A 14168-nucleotide genomic window follows, 5' to 3' on the forward strand; every position below is an offset into this window, starting at 1 on the left:
GAAGAGGTTGCTGTGCTTGCGTAGTGCACACCCCTGGGGAAGAGCAAGGCCCTGCCGAGCACCGTCACTCTGAGATGTGTGTGGACATCCTCAGGGCCCAGAGGACACTAGGATTTGCTTTTTTTTAAAGAGAGAGAGAGAAAGAGAGAGAGAGAGAGAGAGAGAGAGAGAGAGAGAGAGAGAGAGAGAGGATTTTTTAATATATATATATATATATACACACACACACACACATATATTTAGTTTTCCGGGAACACAACATCTTTGTTTGTATGTGGTGCTGAGGATCAAACCCGGGCTGCATGAATGCTAGGTGAGCACGCTACTGCTTCAGCCACATCCCCAGCCCCTAGGATTTGCTTTTCTTGTGGTCCTGGGGCTCAAACCCAGGGCCCTGGCCATAGAAAACTAGCGATCTGCAACTGAGCTGTGTCCCAGCCCCAGGGCCTAGCTCTGTGGTCTAGACTGGCCTCCACCTTGGTGATCCTCCTTCCTCAGCCTCCCGACCCAGACAGTTTGGGGGGATTCCAACTTATGTTTCCCCTTCTGAGCTGGACTCCTCTGTGGGTGCTTCTGCGTGCTGTCACATAGAGGAGGAGACCAAGGCCCAGAGAGCTGGAATCACAAACCACGTCAAATGCAGCCTCAGGTGGCTAAGCAGGAAGCTCTGGTGTCCCTAAGCCAAGGACTGGAGCTGCAGTGGTGATCCTGGAGGGTGCCGTGGGGCATAGGCACGGACACATGTCCCCTCTAAGGGCAGCTGGGTCCCTGTGAGAATGCTCCTACCACTTTGCAACCCCTGAAGGCAAGGCAAGGAAGAGTAATGGTGACGTTCTCTTGTCCCCTGCAGGCAGACACGGTCACCCTGAGGTTCACCTCCTGGTGTGCTAAGCCCTCAGTCCAGGCTCTTGTGCCCTGGCACGTACCTTCATACCCACCCACTCCTAGGGTCACTGGCTACCTCAGGTGTCTGTCTGTCTCTTGTGTTTAGTCCTGTGAACTGAACCCATAGTGCTTAAGCAGGGAGCCAGAAGCCTGTCCTTTTTATTTTGCTTTGTATTGTTTTGAGAGAGAGTCTCCCCTTGCTAAGTTTCTGAGGCTGGCCTCCAACTTGGCAATCCTCCTGCCTCAGCCTCCTGAGTCCCTGGAATGACAGGTGTGCACCGCTGTGCCTGGCCCCTCAGGTCTCTTATGGAAAGGAGCCTTCCCTCGGGGTCAGAAGGAACTGTAACATGCATCATGGATGTCTGAGTCCCCCTTTGTCTGGTTTGGTTTGGTTTTAGCTGAACCCCAGCATTTTTGAAAGTCTGTAGGAGAAGTGAGTAAAGGCCAGGGACATCATCTACATGGAGGCCAACAGCGGGGCTGTGAAGGTATGCTCCCCAGGGACAGTGGCACGCCAATGTGTCTGCCAGAGGGAGACCTGGGTGACCAGGGCATCACTTTGCTCAGCAGGGATGGGTGGGGGAAAGTCAGCAGCTGTCCCTTTACCTAAGTCACCATGGTTTTTCTCTGTCTTCCTCTCCCAGTGACTTAAGCAGGAAGAGTGTGCAAAATCCAAACCCTGTGGGGGACAGGGACCAGACAGCCTTTATCCCTTCCCACTGCACCAGGCGGCATCTTCCATCTTCCTTTATCTCCCTGGTGTCCCTCCCTGAATACTGAGCCTGTGGACACTGCCAGGTGGCTCCACCTGTATCTGCTGCTGTGTCCAATGGTGGCTGCACATCCCTGGTGCATGGATGAGCCTAAGGCCTTATGTCACCCATAAATCACCACCTAGAAGAGCCCGGTCCCCTGGCTCCAGTGAGTCCCCTGGATGCTCCTTTATCAGGAGTGAAAAGAAAGGGGAGAGAATCTTTCAGAAAGTTTCAGGTGTTGCCCGGGTGGGTCTGGGAGCCCAGCGTGGCACCAGGCTGTGGGGCACAGACAGAAGGCACCATTGGGGGCCCACAGTGGGCAGCGGGGACCTTTCTGTCACTGAGCTGTGTGTGGTCCCAGTGCCCCATGCTCTGCTGGCAGAGGCAGGGCAGGTGCGACTCCTAGGCCACAGAGTTTGCCCTGGAGGCTGAGGAGGACATGGCCTGCCCAAGGACAATGTACAGAAGAAGTAGGAGGTCATCTAGGATGAGACGTTGCATGACCAGGACGTGGCCCACGCCAGGCACCAGGGACAGGCCCTGCTTGTACAGTGCATGCCCCAGGCCCTGGGAACCAGTTGTCAGGGCTGTGCTGTCCTCCTGGAAGCACTCTGGGAGGCTCAGCAATGAGCACAACATGAGCTTTGGCCCCTTTGTTCCAATGTCCAGATGCTGACACAGCTGATCTCTGGGCATTGTCTGCCCCTGGCTCCCTGCCAGGCTTCTGGGGGCTTCTCTCCACCTCCGGCTGGGGGTTCCTGGTGGGATCCTTCACAGGGCTTCGGACAGCCTCTTGGAGGCTCTGGCCTCTGCAGAGCCTGAGCCCTGAGTCCTCCAGCTCCCAGCTGGTGCTGCTCTGGGCCCCACTGGACAGAATCAGGTTTATGCTTCATCCTGAAGTGGGCCTCCTCCTCCCCACCAGGAATGGGCTTTCTGCTGGGAATCTGGTTTTGCTTTTTGTCCTTTGGACCTTTGCCCAGGAGAGGCCAGAGACTATTGGGATTGGAGTTTCTTCCTACCTGGCCAGAGGTTTTTTTTTTTTTTTTTTGTACTGAAGCTTAAACCCAGGGGTGCTTACCCTTGGAACCCCTTCCGCAGTTCTTTTTATATTTTATTTAGATACAGAGTCTTGTTGAGTTGCTCAGGACCTCACTAAGTTTCTGAGGCTGGCCTCCAACTTGTGGTCCTCCTTTCTCAGCCAATCAAATTGCCAGAATTTTTAAAGATATGTGCCACCACGCATGACTCTGCTTGATTCTTGCAGGTCAGGGGAACCTCAAGGGGATCCTTCTGAGTTAAGGAGCCCCTCATCCTTCCTAGGGGAGCTGTGTGTGGCCTGTTCACCTCAGGCTTCCAAGTTGAGTGACATCAGGGACCCGCAGGGGGCAGGAGGATGGGCTTTGGTAGCTGCCTTAGAAAGTCCTCTCTCCTAAGGGGGGACAAGACATCCTGTCTATGATGGGCCAGTTGATGAAGCCAAAGAAGACAGAGATCTCTGGGAGGACACGTGGTGAGGCCTGAGCCTGGAGCCGAGTTGAGGCCCTGCCTCTGACGTGCTCCTGGCTCTGAGCACCCTCCACTGCATGGTGCTGAGTCTTCACTCCCTTTAGAAGCCGTGGCCACACTGTGTGCTCTGGCCCCACTGAGGTCAGCATCTGCTTCCTTTGAGGTCCTAGAAAGGTATCGACTTTGACACAAGGCCATGGGTCACCCTTACTCCTTTGTGGACTTATTTATTTATTTTATTCTGGTGATTGAACTCATGGGGCCCTGGAACACTGAGCTCCATCCCAGCACTTTTATTTCTTATATGCCTGTTTTCTTTTTTTTTTAAGATGAGGGTTACAGGGATTCAATTCAGGGGTTCTTGACCCCTGAGCCCCATCCCCAGCCCTATTCTATATTTTACTAAGAGACAGGGTCTCAACTGAGTTGCTCAGAGCCTTACTAAGTGGCTGAGGCTGGCCTCCAATTTATGATCCTCCTGCCTCAGCCTCCCAGGCTGCTGGGGTTATAGGCATGTGACACCACACTTGGCATGATTCTTGTTTTTAAATGAAGACATCAAACCTGGATTGGGTCCACTACCCAGCCTGGGGTCAGAGAGCCAGTAGGAGAACCATGCTGCAGGGTTGGGTCTGGAGGGAAATGAGGTGTGGAGAAGAGAGCATGTGGCATTTCCTGCACTGGCTGGGACCTTGTCTGAGGCGAGATCAACAATGTGGTGAACAAGTACATCGACCAGGGCATGTCCGTGCTGGTCCCCAGTGTGCTGTTCGTGGATGAGGTGCACATGCTGGACATCGAGGGCTTCACCTCCCTGCACTGAGCTTGGAATCTTCCATCGCTCCCATCGTGATTTTTGCCTCCAACCAAGGCAACTGTGTTATCAGGTAGGTGCTGCAGGTTGTCCCTTCTCCCTGGGCCTGTTCCTACCCAAGACTTCACAAGTCAGGATGGGATGAAGGGAGTGCATGTTGCCCCTGGGAGGAGACAACAGGGTGACTGAAGGCTGGAGCTGCCCTCTCCTGATGGGCAGGGTCTCCACGGACCTCTGAGGCTCGACATTCCTGTGGGGAGCAAAGGCCTGAGGGAGTGGGGCCGCACTGGTGACCTGAGTGTCAGCTCCCTCACACTGGCTCATAGGTGGGAACACAGGTTTTTCTATGAATTTGTTCTCCTTAGCTCCCCCGTGAAAGCAGCGTGCATCCTGCCATGTCACCTACAATGGGGTGTGATTTTCATTCCTGTGGCTGGCCCTGCTGTGGGGTGTCCCTGGTTGTGTTCCTATGTGAACATGGAAAAGTGACGTCCATTCATTTCCCTTTCTCCCAGTCCCGCCCCTGCCTTCCATTTGTCTCATTGAATGAAATTCTATTCTCTTCCTCCACCTCTGCCCACTATCTACTTCTCCACTCTGGCCCATGTCCCCACACCCTGGCAGCTAAGGTCCTGCCCATGTGGGGGATGCCTCCATGTGCTCATGCACACTGTGCTCAGCCTACTGGGGAGGAACCTTCTGGAATGGCCAGCTGTCAGTGGCTGCCCCCTCCCACTCACTCAGTGGCCCTCTAACCCTGAGATGATGGGCAATGATGGGGATAGGCTGAAGGGACCAGGTGCCAACAGAAGGCTCTCAACAGCCCAGCTGGAACAACCTGAGCAACCAGAGAGAGTCGTTCTGGGTTATCACCCAGTGTGCAGTGATGCGAGTCACACTGACATTAGAGGAACTTGGTTAACACAGGGGCTGGGCTTGGCCACCTGTGGGTTCCAAGTCAATGAGGTAAATGTGCAGCCCAGCACACTGAGCCCATGATGCCACCCTCCAGAGATGGACAGGAGAGGAGGGACCATGTGGTCTGAAGCATCCCCTCGGCCCAACCAGGAGGTGGTGGTCAATGCCTACTGGACATGTCCACAGCAAGTGCCTCTGCAGACACAAGGGTATGGTGGACTCCCCAAACCCAGGGTCCCTGTCAGTCCATGAACTCAGCTGAGGGTCATGAGCAGAGCACCTGACCAGTCCTCTCCCAAACTGTTGAGGTCATGAAAAACAAGGGCCATTGAAGAAAAGGTCACAGCCCAGAGAAGCCTCTATAGATGGGACAATAAGGTCCCTGGCTGGTATTTTAGGACAAAAAAAGGGGCATCAGGTAAAAAGGAAGGCGGTGGGTGCAGATGGTGCCTGGGTGCCAACTACAAAGGATGATGGGTGACACCCAGGAATGCACTGCCACCATCACACTGCTCTGCAAATTTAAAACTGTTCTAAAATTCTTTTTTTTTAAATAGAGAGAAGAGAGAGAGAGAGAGAGAGAGAGAGAGAGAGAGAGAGAGAGAGAGTTTTCACTATTTATTTCTAGTTCTCGGCAGACACAACATCTTTGTTGGTATGTGGTGCTGAGGATCAAACCCGGGCCGCTCGCATGCCAGGCGAGCACGCTACCGCTTGAGCCACATCCCCAGCCCCAAAAAACTGTTCTAAAATTCTAAGTGCCCCACTTGTGGCCCTGGTCATCGATCCCAGGTCCTCACATGGTTGTAAAATGTTCCAAGAAGCCATTGCAGTGGGGCTTGCCTGTCATCCCAGGAGTTCCGGAGGCTGAGGCAGGAGGATTGCAATTGGAGGCCAGCCTCAACAATTTAGCCAGGCTCTAAGCAACTCAGCAAGACCCTGCCTCTAAATAGAATATAAAATAAGGCTGAGGATGTAGCTCAGGGGTTGAGTGACCCTGGGTTCAATCCCTGACACGCCCCCAAAAAGATGGAAGCCGACTGGCCGTGAGAGCCAAGCGCAATCTGGGCCACACCCCCTCCCTTGGTGCGTGGAACTGGCCTGACTTGAGTCCTGGGTATTTGGAGGTTGATGCACGTCTTCAGATTTGACCTCTAAGGGCAGGTTTTGCCCCAGCCCCTCTTCTGACCCAGGCCTCAACCTTTCCCAGAAACAGGCCAGAGGCTGCAGTGACAGCAGGCCCCTGCTGTGGGTTAGGACAGAGATGTCCTGGTGACCAGAGGGGTCTTCTCATTCCTGCTCCTCAGGTGTTGGGGAGGTGGCCCACTGGCTCTGGGCAGAGGTGGCCCTTGGTGGGCAGGTGGGTGGCCAAAGGGCCTGATGACCACATTCATTTCCCAGAGGAAGTTTTAACGAGTGACCCATCGCCCAAGGCGGGCAATGTCTCCATCCATTATGGGCAGGACACAGCCTGGGTGGGAACAGGTGATTTGTCACATCTTATTGCGCTGACACGCCATCTAGCGGCCATGACAGCATCCCCAATTTTTGCACCATTTCAGCTTGAGCCTGAAAAATGGTTGTGATGTTTAGGTGAAGGGCGGGGGGTCGGGGGGAGGGCGGTGGTCCCCGGAAATGTTTGAGGTGGTCACAGCTGGGCCCAGGCTCTTCGGTGCCTCCCAGCACGAGATTGGGTGGCCCAGCAATCCCAGCTTCTTGCCAGCTCTCAGGGGCCCCTGTGGGATTGGGAACGCAGGACAGGAAGGGGCTTTTTTTTTTTTTTTGGCACCAGAGACTGAACCCAGGGTCCCTTACCCACTGACCCCCGTCCCCAGCCCTTTTTATATTTTATTTAGAACCACGGTCTCTCTGAGTTTCTCAAAGCCTCTCTAAGTTGCTGAGGCTTGCCACCCACTTTTAATCCTCCTGCCTCAGCCTCCCAAAATGCTGGGATGAAAAGTATTTGCAATCCAGCCGGGCTATTTTCTGTTATTGAGCCTCAGTTTCCCCATCTGTAAGATGGGCCTCTGTCTCCTATCACTCCAGGTGTGTGATCATATCCCATGGACCTGGGAGGTGATGTGTGATCAGCCACCCAAGCATCCCGGATTGAGAGGAGCCCCCAATCCGGGCCCCTCCTGGAAGAGGACCTGGCAGTCTGTCAATAAGGAGACTCCCACCGGTCAGCTCCAACCTCCCCTCCCAGATGCTGGGCTTAGAAGAAAAATCTCCGTTTGGGGGATAAGAACCGGAGGCCTGAGGAGGGCCCCAGAGCCTAGGATCAGACCAGGGGAAGTCACTGGCTCCACTCAGTGTCCCCACTGGGAGAAAGACCCTGGGATGCTGCCCCAGGGCTGCACCGAGGGGAGGGAGCAGTGGCCTTCCTCTGTCCCAGGCTTTGGGAAGCAGAGCCTGGGACAGAGGGCAGAGGCCATCCTTCTCCCCGCTCACCCATAGGTCAGCACTGTGCCTTGGCCCCTCCCCAGGGTGATTCACCAAACTAAAACCTCCCATTTGGAGGACTGCACGCAGACTGCAGGGTGCAGGAGGCCACCGGCGGGGCCTCTGTCACCCTCCTCACCATAGCAGGCGGTGATTAATGGGCGGCTGGTGGCCAGGCGATGGGTGCAGCTGTCACTGTGCCCAGCTGTGTTGACTCCCGGCCCAGCCCCATGAGATCAATGGGCTGCAGCGGCTGGGCCAGTGATAAGATGGGCCCATGTAAGCCCGACAATTGCCTGCTCCATCACCTGCCCTCGTTGTCATGGTCACTCCGCAAGTGGGCAGATTGGCGCCTTCAGAGTCATGTGATTCATGGGAACACTGGTGGCATTGGAGAGAGATGTCGCTGGACCCTGTGCGGGACGCAGGGGACGCAGGATGGCTGTAGGCCTGGGGACACGCAGGGGGACCCCTAGAGCTCTGGAACCGCGCAATGCTCATCCAAGGACCCAAGGAACTTCAGCAGGGGTGGGGGCGGGGGCGGGAGCGCAGTGACAACCAGGCAGGCTTCCCGACCCCACCGCTGCCTGCGTGAGACTCAGCCACCATCCTTGTCCCTTGTGGACCACTTTCCCCATTGCCTTAGCCATTGGAGAACCTCAGATCCCAGCCGGGCGCCTGTCAACCTAGACTGGAGGCTGAGGCTGGAGGATCGCAAATTCGAGGCCAGCCTCCGAACTTAGTGAGACCCAGTCTTAAAAATTGAAAAGGGATGTGGTGTGGCGGCCAGCGCCCCTGGGTTCAGTCCTTGGCACCCGAATTCTGTCGCAGGGGGTCTCCACCGCAGGGGCGAATCCCACACCCACTGCACCCGCTCTCAGCCGCCAAGAGGCAGCTCTGGCCGAGGGCCCCCAGCACTCTTCACCCTAGGCGGGAACTTGTCGCACTCAGGATGTGGTGGCGATAAGCTGCCAGGGTCTCAGGGCTCCCACGCACCCTACTCCACTACTGTGCGTTCCTCCAGGAGACCGGGGAGACCCCTGAGGTGACCTGACCCCTAGGCACTGTCCCTGCAAACCAGCGGCCTCTCGGCTTCCAGAGCCCAGTTCGACCCGCGTAGCAGCAGCAATGGCCACTGGGCGGGGGATAGCCCCGTCCCCTAGAGGAGCCGAACTGCAAGCGTGGACTAGGTGGGGACCTCGGCCTCGTCATCTGGGCCTCAGGCAACCGGCATCAGAGACGTGCTATCACCTCCCCGCGGTTCTCACGGGCTCTGCCACTGCCTCTGAGAAGCGACGCGCAAGGCCAGTGACCCAAGGCTGCAGCACCCCCTCGCTGATGCACAGGCACAGTGCGGTCCCGGCTCTGCCCATGCCCCGCCCACTCCCACCCCGGGCGTGGCCACACGCGCCCAGCTCTTGCGCCATCCGCTCTGCATCAGGACCACAACAAAGCATAGAGAGGTGCCCCTGGGGGAGCCGTCCAGGAAGGCCACTCCTGCAGTAGTTGTGCGCAGGCTTAGGGGAGGGGTTTGGCTTGGAATATGGTTAATGTTTAAGAAAACATTGGAGGAGCCCGGCGCAGTGCGTTGAGTGGGGTGTGGCTGTCATCCCAGCGGCTCTGGAGGCTCAGGCAGGAGGGTCGCCAAGTGGAGGCCAGCCTCAGCAACTCAGCAAGGCCATGTCTATAAAGAGCTGGGACAGGTCGGCTGGTAGGTGCCCCTGGGTTCAGTCCCTGGGACCACATCCCAGGAAGGCACCGAAGGGGTTCTCAGTGGAACTTGCCTGGTGATGCCTGCCCTCTGCCTCTGGTCCCCAACCACAAGCTACCCAGGCCTCCTCTCTGGAGACCCCAAACCAGATCAAGGCGTCTGTCCAACATTGACTTTGAGACTTATCAAGTGCAAGGCTGAAGAATCTCCGTTGACCCCTAAGATCCTGCCGTCAGGCACTCCCTGTCATCCCATCATCCTCTGCGCTGTGCATGCCAAGTCCAATGTCCTGTGTTTTGGAACTGCACACGCAATACCTCAGTCCCTGAAAACTTCAAGATACACGCCATCACCGGGTGTTCAGTGTATTCTCTTTAATTTTTAGGGACTGGAGATTTAGCCAGGGGTGGATGATCATGGAGCCACATCCCGCCCTATTTTTTGAGACAGGAGTTTGCTAAGTTCCTGAGGCTGGCCTTGAACTTGTGATCCTCCTGCCTCAGCCTCCCAAGTTGCAACACCTCTGTGTGAAACGGCAAAAGGCAGGTCGCATTTTCACCAGGACTGTGCTGAAGGATCAAATGGGTAAATGGGGCAGAGAGTCTGAAAGGTGGACAGATTTGAGAGTTCCCACAGCCATAGGCTAGGTCTCAAAATGAAAATACACTGAAGTTTCAATGCAAAAATAAAGTTATCCTAGTGCAACTTACCGCCATGCTGGCCAGAGAGAAGGCCAAGTTTTTCAAGGGTACCAGGACTTCACTCTGCCCACACTCAAGGACAGCTGCAGTGTAAATGGCCATTTCTGTCACTGTTTCTTCAAGGCTGTCAGCACCAGGGCAAGTGCTCAGCAAAGGCAGAATGTTGGCCACGAGGGATGCTGCCAAAGGCCTGACCTCTGGAGGAGAAAGGATCCTGCTATTTTCAATTAACCTGCTCAAAGCCTCACATTGCTGACACAAAAGAATTTTTTCATGTTAGGATATGTGAAAAGGAATACTATGTGAATTTTGGGTTTTCTCTTTGAAAGTCACACATTTCAATACTGAGTACACATCAAATATCAAGGTAAATACAATTAAAGTATCACTAATGGAGAGGAAATTCTTCAAGAAAGAGAATTTTCATATAGAAACACAGCAACCACATCCATGTACAGATCTTGATACTCTGTTTTGGTAAACATTAGATAATGTTCCTGAATCTGTAAGGTTTGGGTTAAACAGAAAACAGTGCTTCCACACAACTAGGTTACACCCTCTATTCTAGATAGGAAATTACGAAGGAGGGCATAATTCCTATTATCCTGATAAGAATAAAAGTTTGTGACTTCTACTATGCTCAAAAAGTCCCTCCCAATCATGAGACTGAAAGGAAGCCTCAATGTGTCACTCACCTCTGGCTTAGGGTGGAGTTTTGCATTGTGAGAACAGTGTAGAGCAGCCATTCTCTGAACAGCGCCAGCAGCATATAGACCACCTGTTGAGCTCTGGAGCTTCTGCAGGCCTGTGGGCAGGGCATGGAGTGGGCATTCAGAAGCTACACAGCACTACCAGAGAAACCTTCCCTGGGCCAAAAAACCATGGGCCTCCATGCACAGGACTGGGGCTATGAGTTCATAAGTCTTGCTCAGGTTAACCTCATTGCACAGGGGTCAGACAGCCATGATGGAGCAATAGAAGTCAGCATCTATTCTCCTCTGACTACTTCACTGGTCTTGGAAATGTTTCCTGAGAAGAGATAGGATTTTCTATTTTCTCTTCCTGGCATGAGGCCAGGATAAATAGGGACTCAGAAAGCAAGACCAGAACAAGATTAGAATCCTGGGGCTGGGATGTGGCTCAAGCGGTAGTGTGCTCGCCTGGCATGCGTGCGACCCGGGTTCCATCCTCAGCACCACATACCAACAAAGATGTTGTGTCCGCCGAGAACTAAAACATAAATATTTTAAAAATTCTCTCTCTCTCTCTCTCTCTCTCTCTCTCTCTCTCTCTCCCCTCTCTCACTCTCTCTTTAAAAAAAAGATTAGAATCCTGGGGCTAGGGTTGTATCTCAGTGGTAGAGTGCTTGCCTAGCATAGGTGAGGAACTAGGTTTGATCCTCAGAACCACATAAAAATAATTAATTAAATTAAGGTATTATGTCCCTCTACAACTAAAAATATTTTCTAAATATTAGAATCCTAAAACTTTGTATCAACATCAAAATAGACTCATAAGCATATTGTGGATTGTGAATTACATAGCTATAAATTTTGCTAATTGTGCTGACGTGTTTCATTCACTAGGGAGGCCATGGGCATCTGCCTCCTGGCACATAGTGTTACTCTAGGGGCTGTTCAGAGGATTTCTCCACAATACCTGCATCCTTTGATACATCAGGGAAGATAAAGGTGTGAGGGGCACCACCTGGCATCAGGGAGAATCTTTCAGGCCATGGAGGCCTTGCACTAGAGCATGACTTAGCCCACTGCATCACAAAGTGCCTTGTACTTGTCCCCATGCACCAAGTATCAGTCCATCTGGCCTGTGTGGTCCTTCTTCAGCCCAGGAGAAGAGGGTTAGTCATGGTTGGGTGAGGTGGGGTGTTCTGCAAAGACCCTTCCGCATAGGTGAAGAAAGATGGCAGGCACCATTGAAGGCTACAGGCAAATGACCTGGAACTCCCTGTGGGGCCCAGGCATGACAATCCTGGGGGTCTTCAGGAATATGGCCTCAAAAGGGATGAAGAGCCCGAGGAGGAGGGAGGCCGACCCTAGATTTGCTTGCTTTCTCTACACATGGTACCATACCATGCAAGGAGACAAAAACATGTCATCTCTGAGTCCCAGTTGGTTATCTTAAAAATTCCAGGATTTTCAGTGCCATTTCTTAAACTTCAGGACAGTTAGAATTTACCAGTTTCAGACTACTGGGAATGTAGAACCCTGAAAGCCAAACTCATTGCACTTGTCTCAATTCTTACCCACCTCTGCCTGGCAGAGACACCAAGACACAGCCTGCAGGCTGTTACCATTTAATTTGCTGGAAGCAAATATTGAAAGAAATAATACTCATTCACTTTTCCTATATCCAAGTCAATTAGAAGTGAAGCCTAAATAAAATGCAGGTAAACAACAAACCAGAAACACATGTGAGTGTGCACACACATGTGTCCATGCATACCTTTGCCCTACAGCAGATAGCCAAAACCTACCCTGAAGCAGAGACCAAGGACCAGATGCCTGCCTTTTTCCTGCCTGCTGTGAGGGCTGGGAGGGTGAGGAGCGGTGCCTTCCACTTGCCTGCTCTTGCAGGGACTTGCATCTCACCTATGCATTGATCCCCTTGGGAAACACCCACAGACACTGATGGCCCTGCCTGGAGAGGCTCTGCACAAATTCTATCCTGTGCAGTTTCGCGAGCCTCCGGACCAGGTATGCACAGTGCCAGTCCTTCCCTGTCTGGGTTCAGAAATGCTCTATGCATCACATTTAGTACTGCTGTCCCTCAGTCAGCTCTGAGAGTGCAAGGAGAAAGCTGGTCAGTGACTGGGGACTGAGGGCCTTCTTCTGGGGAACTCAGTATAAAAACACCCAGAGGAGGGGAACATGGTAAGGGCCAGCAAGACCCTTGACAGTTTCTGTCCTTCTGAACCTGTAGCTAACTTCTTCAAGGTAGAGAAGACCTGCCTGAGCCCTCTTGAAGCTCCTAGAGGAGGTCAGAAGGTCTGTCAGGACACTGGTGGGTTCGTGCAACCTCCTGCAGGTACTCGACCAACTCCAAAATGGCAGTTCTGTAGGAAATGACCTTCCTCCCTCCGGCAGTCGAGTTTATTCCTTGTGCAAAAAGCACCGGTCTTCTCATGAATTGAATCCTAAGGAACAAAGAAAAAGAAAGAAAAGAATATTATTATTTGTAACAGGCAAGTCCCCAACTTTCTAAAATTGCCAGTGAGAGTTAAAGGGAAAATAAAGGCCATCATTGTAGATCTGATTATAAATTTTTTGAATCATAGTAAACAACTGGAAAAAAAAACAAATCTATAAGGAAAAAATGTGTATAACCTTAACATTTTTTGAAGTAAAAATATGAAGACATTAAAAATAAAAAGGATTCATCATCTTGCCAGCTGGGAATGACCATTGCTAAGCGTGTGGTGTACTCATCCAGGCTGTGGTTTCTTCTGCTCTGCACTTACATGCACATGTCAACATGGTCAAACACTGTTTAACAATAGGGACTCCTGCAAGAATGAATCCTTAGGGAATTTCATTGTCATGCAAATATCAGACATGCAGTGATGGAAATATCACCAAGTGACTTGTGACTGTGTGTGTGACATATAAGGGCAAAGCAATGTCTTTGAAAAGAAGCATCTGTTAATTATACTGAATAAAGCTGCATTCTGTCAGTTTTCAGAAACTCTGCTACTGCCTAAACCACATGGTTCAGATGCTTTGCAAAATAAATCAATAAAGAGGCAGCCAGCTTACTTCTAGGCAATTGATGAAGAGCATGTAGAGTTTGGTCTTACCTCTAATGATGAACACCTTCTTCTCTAACAGGGACAAGTAGGCCTGGATGTATTCTTTCACAGCATGGAAGCTGTGAAAAGAGAAATATTATTCCTGGTGATGTCAGGGTGGCAGAATCACCCTACCAAAAAAAAAAAAAAGAACATCTATTAACCAATCATCTGCCCATATATTTCTCTGTGTGTATAAAGGTAAAATACAATATAAAGGTGTAATACAATATGTAGGTAATAGATTTAACACTTTTCATTAAAAGTATGTTTGCACAGTCTTGGATGAATATGAAATTCCATATTACAGAGAAGCTTTTCTCAAACATTTTGGTTTCAGGCCCAATTACAGGCTTAAAACTTACTGAGAGCTGCAGAGACTTTTTGTTTATTTGGTCAAACCTACACAAGCCGGAAAACAAAGACAAATGCTGAACAATTTCACTTAGGTGAGGTACCTGTGGCAGTCAGAGTGACAGACAGAAAGTAGAGTGGGGGGTCTCCCAGGGCTGGGGAAGGGCTGGGGAGTCTGTGTTAGGTGACAAAGGTGAGGACACTCTGGAGCAGGATCTGGTGGTGGTGCAATACCTAGTGTTTGATGTCGACAACTGCACATTTAAAAGTGGTTACA

The 14168-nt window shown here is 52.0% G+C and overlaps 1 pseudogene across 1 annotated transcript in view; it reads left to right on the forward strand.

Annotated features, from left to right (window-relative positions):
- LOC308640214 (ruvB-like 1) overlaps nt 1-6464 on the forward strand; it is a 28232-nt pseudogene extending 21768 nt beyond the window's left edge. The window contains exons 5-9 of the transcript in view: nt 1324-1373; nt 2023-2171; nt 3075-3150; nt 3848-4033; nt 6239-6464. The product of the transcript in view is annotated as a ruvB-like 1 (transcript). The remainder of the gene's footprint in view (nt 1-1323; nt 1374-2022; nt 2172-3074; nt 3151-3847; nt 4034-6238) is intronic.
- Nucleotides 6465-14168: the final 7704 nt, after the last annotated feature.

Source organism: Spermophilus citellus, assembly GCF_964194105.1.
Source record: "Spermophilus citellus genome assembly, contig: SCAFFOLD_36, whole genome shotgun sequence".
NCBI classification, from domain to species: domain Eukaryota; kingdom Metazoa; phylum Chordata; class Mammalia; order Rodentia; family Sciuridae; genus Spermophilus; species Spermophilus citellus.